Here is an 8,329-nt window from a genome sequence, read left to right as displayed (position 1 = left end):
GGCTGTTGGTGAGGTGGCAGCACCCACCGAGGGAGCGGCTCGGGGGCGAGGGCGCATCCCGGCGGTGCGGGGGGGGTGGTCCCCGGCAGGAGGCGCTTGCTGCCGGTGAGGTGGGAGCGGAGGCGTTTCCTTCCCTCTGCCCCGGCAGGTGTGGCGCTGGCAGGCCCGGCGGCTGGAACGGTGACAGCCCGCAGTGTTTCTGACACTGCACACGCCTCGCCGCAGCTTGCCCGGGGATGTGTGAAGCACTGGCGGAGCTGCCCGCTGCTAGCAGGGAGCGCCGAGCTGCTTGCGTGCAGGTGGAGAGTGAAGGCAGAGAGGTGCTAAAGGTCGGGTGAGAATTAACAAATGCAGATGGCCGCGGTAGGACTAGAGAAACCCAGTCCAACATCTATAAGCCTGACAACTCCTGCTCCTATTTGGCATAGCCAGACTATGCTTAATCTTTTCAAGTGCCTCGTTTCAGTTAAGATGGTCCTGATGTGAGTGCTGACTTTGGGGTTTGCTCAGAAAAGCTTCTGTCTCAGCCACATGAAGTGGTTTTAACAAAAGTATACCTACAGCTATATTCCAGGAATTAGGCTTTCCTTGTCTGTTTCCTCAGGGATCTTCATTCACAGAATACACTCTGTATTGTTATGGGCCATTACAGCATACCACTTCAAGGCCATGAATTACTGTTGCATCTGTGTCATTTTGCAGCATCACTGAGAAAGCAGTCGATTCAGCTCTGCAAAGGACTGAATGCCACGCAAGATGCTGTTGTGAAGCAGAGATGGGAATTGCTGGGGTTTTTTATTGAAGGTCTGAGTGGTGAATGTGCTGATCTAGGATGTGGGAGACTTGGGTTCAGCTTCGTCCTCTGTTTAAGGGTATTCTCTTTCTGCAGAGGCTGACCAAACCACTAGGCTACACACTATCCATAGCCCAGGAGTGCCTGTTCTCTTACATTGGCTATTCTATGGGGCAGTTCCTTAAAACAGAGGAGCTGAGTTCTTTCACCTATGGACAGCTTCTCCTTTATCCTCTGTAGAGTGCTGTAGTTGTTAAGGTTGTGTTTGTTGCAGTACATAAAACAGGTCAAGGCTGTTATGGCCTCAGAGATGTGTGGCATATTACGGCTATCAGACACGTGCTGGAGCACTCTTCCCCCACAGAAGGTGCCCGTTTGCCTTCAAGCTGCCTGCTGGAGACAGTCTCTGACGCACACCATTTCCCAGCTGCATGTAAAAGAGGGCTAGCTGGGCTGCACCAGAACTGTGCCAGGTATGCTGGCCATGAAACAGTAGAGATGATAGCAGGATAGTGGCATTGGCACCTGTAGTCAAGCAACAGTTCCTGGCTGTGAACCATCAGTGGAGGAAGGTGCCTGCAGAAAAGATTTAGAAATCTAAGGCTGTATCTGATTAGGAAGAAGTGCAGTCCAAAAGAAATAGCTCTGTAGTGAAACAGCTGGATATGAGGACCCAGTATCCATAATAATTTGTTGGGAATTACTTCAAACTACCTCTAGTGTGACACAATGAACTGAACACACATTAGCAGTTAGAAGCACATTAGAGGCATTCATGGAGTGCATCTCCTGACTTAGTTTGATCTGAAGGAAAATCAGTGATGGACTCAGACTGTTTCATGAAGCAAATCAAAGCTTGGTAGCTAGCTGGGGACAATTGTGGGTATCACTTCAGGAGTATGCTTTGGATTCAAACCAAAACTCTAAAGGAGGCACAGCATGAGAACTACAGGGGGCTGTGATCCAGAACACAGCACTGGTAGCTTGAAGTAGTCGTCATCCTTATCATCCTGGTTGGTTGGATTCAAGCCAAAGTGGGCTAGCTCTATTTATTTACAGAGGAAGACAAATGGGGTGGGAATTCTAATGTTTAAACACTGAGCTTCTCCCATAGAAACCATTTCCAGTCCATGGGGAGAAGGAGACACTTTTAAGGTGAGATTCATCTCATCCAAAGAGATAATAAAACGGATAAATTACTCAGAAAAGGCTGTTTCTCTCCTTTGACTCCAAAAGACATCTAGACAAATGTGTAAGGAGAACTGAGTCTGGTCAGCTCTGTACGTTAGAGCTCTGAAGTAATTTATGTGGACAGGCACTCCTCTAAGTACTACAGCACAGATATTCATTTATTCATTTCATGCTGAAAACAAACACTGCATGTTTATTCACTGCATTCAACCACCGGACCAATCTTCCCCTGATGATTCTTTCTTCTTGCCTAAGTACCACATCAGAGATCATGATGAGAAAGGTGAAAGCAGTATACCTCAGTGGGTTTTGAGAAAGTGGCAAGGTGCAGTGCTGAAAATGTGTCAGTTGTATAGGATCACCAAAGCTTTATTTTAAACCAAACTTGACTTTTTCCCATGGGTGCCCATGTGGATGTTTGTTTCATAAGCAAAGGAACACCAGACAGTAATAAATCTTGCCCTGAAATTATCTTGAGCCATCAAGATCAGGCTCCAGTAAATTACAGATACTCCAAATGCTTTTTTAGGTCTCAAAAGTAAGTAATTCAGTGGGAGTATTTGTTGGAAAAAAATACCTTGCTTGCAGGCCTGATGAGTTTGAAGGGAGAGGGGGGAAATGTACAGTCTAAGCCCTGTTTGCTTATCTGATAAGACTTCAGAACTCGTGGCTTTTTTTCATCTTTGAAGAGAAAAATCCAACTCTTCTGACAAATTGAATTGTACAAAATGCACAGGAAGTACAAAATGAGGCATGTCAGAGGCATAAATCTATAAATAGGAATCATCTGCAGAAAAACTGTGGGTCATCTATAAGTCTAGAGGTCTGTGGATTTAAGAGGTTTTTCAGAAGAAAGTTATAGGTGGAAATCATGGTTTTGTACTGCTGCAGGTCTCTTCCCTGAGTTCAGGAGGCAGCCAAGAATCAGCATGGTCCAGTGCAGAACCCCAGAATGGCTGGAGCATAGCATTCCGAAAGCACAGCCTGCTGCCATCTGTCATGCCTGTGCCTCCCCTGACCCCACAGTGTATGTCTCTGCTCTGGGTGAGAATAGCATGGCTCTGTTTGGTTGACTTTCTGCTGTCCAGAGAAACTTCTTATCTGAGAGAGCTCCCCTAAACCAGAATCAGAGCACAGTGGAAAAAGAGGTTTGCCACTCTTACCAAGAGGACCTGGATCTTGGGTGTCGAGAGTATCAGTAGAAGTACAGTCCGTGCAGTTGCACATCTATAACCTTTAGGAAGGGCTGCAGGAGTAAGTTTGGAATGAGAACACTCAAGAAGATGAACAGTTGTGTAAGATAGCTCCTTAGATCTCCCAGAAGTTATATGTGCACTGCTGCCATTTTGAGCAAATCTTTTTCCAGTGCTCACAATGAATGTAGCTAGACTGAAGTCATCTAGTCCATCTCTAGTCATGGAGCCGTCAGCTGCTGTTGACACTTTGTTTTACATCATATGTATCCAGTGCTGAATAAAAATCAGTTCATTTCCTCATGTTTCATTTCCTATTGTGCTATCTATCCTCATATAATTTTTAATGCCACAAGGGCACAGAGTTAATAATCTGATATAGATATTTTCCTCTCAGTCACAGCAGTCTTTTACTACTGAGTAGGAAATGTCATCTACTGACGTAAGAAGCTGCATGACTGTCACTTTGCATCACATGTTAGATCCAGCAGGTGAAATTTAAAACATTTAAAAAAGGAGAAAAATCATTTCATTTTCTTTCAGTCAAAGATACTGTTGCATTACAAAGGGTAGGAACCAAACATGTGGTTGGTACAACTGCATTTTAAAGGCTTGTTCTGTGCCGTGTGCAAGAAACTGTAAAAAGCAATTAGAACTGCAGAAATGTGCGTTAATTTGACTCGTGAAATTTAATTAACAAATAAGCTGCTGCTGTTGCTTGTACTCCTAGCACTGATGGAAGTGTGAGAGTAGGTTTTGAGGAAGGCAGGGCAGAGTGCTCTAGCGTGTGTAAAGAAGGAGGAACAAATCTCTTGCAGGATTAACTTTAACCTAGCGCGCACAGAGTTTTGCAGCAAGTTATTTTTAATAGTGAGTTTCATCATTACTAGGATGAATATAAAATTATGACAAACAAAAGCCCCAGAACAATAGAGACTTAATGTTTTAAGGCTGGCTTTCCTTTCACTTCAGATTTCCTTGAACAACATTTACATAAATCAGCCACGAGATTGGAATCAATTCTCTCCTTTAATTAATCTTATTTTATCTAGTGACGTTGTTGCTGTGTTGTCAGTTTTCCATATCTGATCCCCGAGAACACAGTTCTTTCAGCAGAGAAGATACCTTTACACCCACACTGCTCCCACTCCATTTGTTAACATTAAAACACCTTTGCCACTGAACGTTACAAGATGAGAAACCGCACTCAAGTTAACTGGCGCATTGAAGCTCAGCCAGAGAGTCCCAGAATGAAAAGCAGGGGGAGCTTGAGGAGCACAAGAGAATCTTCCTCATCTGGTGCCTGGTGTAAAGCACTGAGTCCTCGCAGCACAGAACTGCAGTTTCTCTGCTCACCAGAAGCTGGGACATAGTCGTTGCAGACAGTTTCTCCTGGGAAATTAGCTATAAATGTAACATGTTTCTCAAAGTCATTGTAAACCACATATTTCCAAAGACTTCTCGCTTAGCATGTTGCAGATGGGAAGGCCACCTCCTGACAAATTTCGTGTGAATGCTCCAAAGTTTGGGGATGCTACAGCAGCTAAAGCAAATATCACTATTATTTTAACGTAGTTAGTCACTTTCTTTTCAGAAACAGTTGAATTGTTGGCTGACCTTTCGCAAAAACATTTGAGCAGACACCAAACTGGAGAGCTGCAGACTCTATGGTTAGAGCTGGCGAAGCCATAAACAATGTAAGATGGGGCCTAACAATAGGAGATGCCAGGCATCGCTAATGATTTTTGGTACTTTTTCCCCCTACCTGCCATGTATGGAAGTAACAAACGAGGTAGAGCAGCCCCTGCGCTCCTGCCTTTCCCTGCCTGTATCTGAACAGCAGGGGTTGCCGCTGTACCACTGTTGATGCCTGCCCAGCCCATGACTCAGTGTCATGGGTGGTCTGAGCTCTAGGAACTCCAGCTATGCCGGCTTGCAGGGCAGATTCCTTCCCTGGAGCTCTTAGGCCCTTTCCTGTAAAAATCAAGGGCCTGCCTCGGGCGTACCGCAGCTTCCAGCTGATGGAACTGGGTTTCTCTTCCACAGAAATGAATAGTCCAGGAAGGGGACAGGACATCGGCATAACAGGGCTGTCATCCTCATATAGAGTGGCCTGGGTAGTAAATTCTGAGTACCCAGGTCCTGTAGATAGATATTTATACCTCACTTGTCTGTTTAGCGTTTGTTTCCAACCACATAAATTAGGAAGACTTTGAGTTTTGAGCTCTTAGGATGGTTGGCAAGTTGAGAAACAGGAAATCTGATGAATACTTTAGGTCTGTGGATTGCTAAATGTCTAACAATTGTTTTGTATAACTGGGAGGCATGGAAAGTTTTCCTTTCTCACCAACAAGCATTCACCTTCCTAGCTGGCTGTGTTGTTTCATTCAGCCTGTTTGCACTGCACTGAGGCAGCAGTCCCACTTGGGCTTCTCTGAGCCACTTCAGTGTCCAAATTACCTCCTGAAGGCTCCCCATATCTAAGGACACTCCACAGATGGAGTCTGAACTGCAGCAACCCTCAGATGCTAGAGAACCATAGAGAGCACAGAAAGCCTGAGACAAACCTGAGCCATTGCTCGCAGAAAGACAGGATGGGCTGCTTGTGGTAACTCAGTGCGATGCACAAGACCATTGTCATTAATACCTCTATATGATCATCTGTTTCTATTATAGAGTATCCTGAACTCTCAGAACCATAATAGCTCAACCATATTGGTGTTCTGCCTGTCAGTATTTTATGGCAAGTCAACCCTCAATCGGACCCTTGCAACAAAGCAAGCTGATGTTGTGTATCCCAGGCTGCATTAGGAGGAGTGTTGCCAGCAGGTGGAGGGAGGTGGTCTTTCCCCTCTGCTCAGCACTGGTGAGGCCATATCTGAGCTGTATTCAGGGGCTGTGTTCTGAGCTCCCCAGTGTCAAAGGGAAATGAAGTTACTGGGCAGAGCCCAGCAAAGGGCCACTAAGATGGGACTGCAGCACTTGTCCTATGAGAAAGGGACAAGAGAGATGGGACTCTTCAGCCCCAAGAAGTCTCAAGGTAATCTCATCAATGTGTGTAATAGCTAAGGGAGGATGCAAAGAAGACAGAGTCAGGCACTTTCCAGTGGTGCCCAGTGACAGGACCAGAAGAAATGGGCACACACTGGAACACAGGAGGCTCCATCTGAACATCAAGAACTACGAGGGTGACTGAGCACTGGCTCAGGTTGCCCAGAAAGGTTGTAGAGATATCTCTTCTTAGAGGTAGAGAGTCAAAAGCTGTCTGGATACACTCGTGGGCAGCTTGCTTTAGGTGACCCTACTTAAGCAAGGGATTGAACAAGATGATCCCCAGAAGTCAATTCCAGCCTCAGTTCTTTTGTGATTCTGTTAAAATCTGTGGCAATTTCTTTTAAACTGAGGTGAGGAAGTTACCAAGAGAACCATTTACTATTTGAATGTTGTATTTTATTTCATTTATTTCAGTAACTGGACAGGTTTACTTGTGCTTTCAATGCATTTTCATTTTGTGATTATAATCACAGTATATCTAATCACATTTATACATAAAAGTTGCTTGTTTTTCACGTTATTTTGGTTTCGATTTTCAGTTGTTTACTCTGCCAGAATTCCAAGACTTGAATGAAGCTAGCATATTCGTGTAATCTCTTGATCCTGATATTTAGGGAATTATGACAAACCTCAATTAAAGTAAAAGTTGCAATAAAACTGAGGTGAAAATGCTGTATCGCTGATGTAAGTTTGGGCAAGTACAATTTGGTCATCTAAATCAGGACCAAACAACCATCAGCAAAGCAGCTGAGAATATCGGCTTGTGAATTGCAGTCTCAAAGTATAGTTTGGAGTCTAACCTGTCCCACTGAGAGGAATGGAACAGGTTGTATCTTTAAGTGTTGATACTCCAGGCAGTTTGCAGCTTCCTGCACCTATTTTGCATGCAAACTGTCCATAGGGAACAGACCTTGCCAACACTAACTGCCAAAGGACGCATTATAAACCCAGCTGAGAGCTATTTAGCTTAGGCCAAAACTGTGCCAAGGGTCATTCTAGCAATTAAACAGTTGCCCGATAGTGCCATTCATGGCATCGCCCAATTCCGCAGAGTACATGCAGCCAAAGGTTGCCAGAATGTATTTATTTTTAATAAAAGAGTAGGCTTCTCCATAACAGTCTGAAGCCATTAACAGTTTCTAAAACAAATTGGATAGTCACAAAATCAATATGCTATTGCTTGTTATGTTTTTAAAGAGGCAGGACAAGCCACAGGTTCATAAGTCAAATCAGCAGAGTGCAAATAGTGAAAGAGAAATTTCTCCTTGAGCCATGTGTCTGAGCAAGAAGAGTAACTATGGGTGCCTGTCATCCCAGCCGCAGCTTCTGCAGAGCCACTGAGGCTCCATCAGTTAAGTTGACTCTTGGAACCTGGGTATCCTCCCTCCTACGTGGCAAGATAGCTCCTTGCTGATTTTTGGCTTCTTACCATCTTTTGCAAGTTTGGTCTTCACAAACTATGTGAGATCAGCACCTCACTTGTTTCTCTACAGCAAATGTAAACAACTGCTTCAAATGAATTTGCTTTCTCTTGGTGAGACCTAGTGGGATGCCTTGTAAGATGAGGACCTTCGTTTCCTGACCTCACTTAAAACAGAGCAGAGTTCTGTTTTCACCTTCTCAACTCTTTCCACCCTCCTCTGAGTTATTCTGGGTACTTTTGAATCCATATGGCATTTACAAGTGATGGTGCCAGTTACAGGGGAATTCTGTTTCGAATTTGCCATTAACATTATTATAAAGAATATTCCCAGAAGTGCTGAAATGAGCTATAAAATTACTCTAAGACTGAAAAAGAAAAAAATAATATAGCTGTATTTTAAGATTACTTGGTTTTTAAGATTGAGAAGTGACTTTATACATGTAAAAGTACCTTCAGAGGGGTAAAATATTTGGTGCTAAATGACTTTTTAACTTATGAGAAATACGTGTGACAAGATCCAGTATCTGGAATTAAAAGCAAGCCAACCTCAATTAAAAAGTCATATATTTTTAAAGCTGAAGGTAATTATCATAGAATAAACTTTCAGAGAGAAGCAGTTGTTTCTCCATTGCTCAATGCTTTTCAGGTAAAATTGGCTCTATTTCCAGGAATTTT

The sequence above is a fragment of the Psittacula echo genome (assembly GCF_963264785.1).
Source record: "Psittacula echo genome assembly, chromosome: 4".
NCBI lineage: Eukaryota > Metazoa > Chordata > Aves > Psittaciformes > Psittacidae > Psittacula > Psittacula echo.
The sequence above is the reverse complement of the archived record's forward strand: the minus strand, read 5'-3'. Positions refer to the sequence as shown.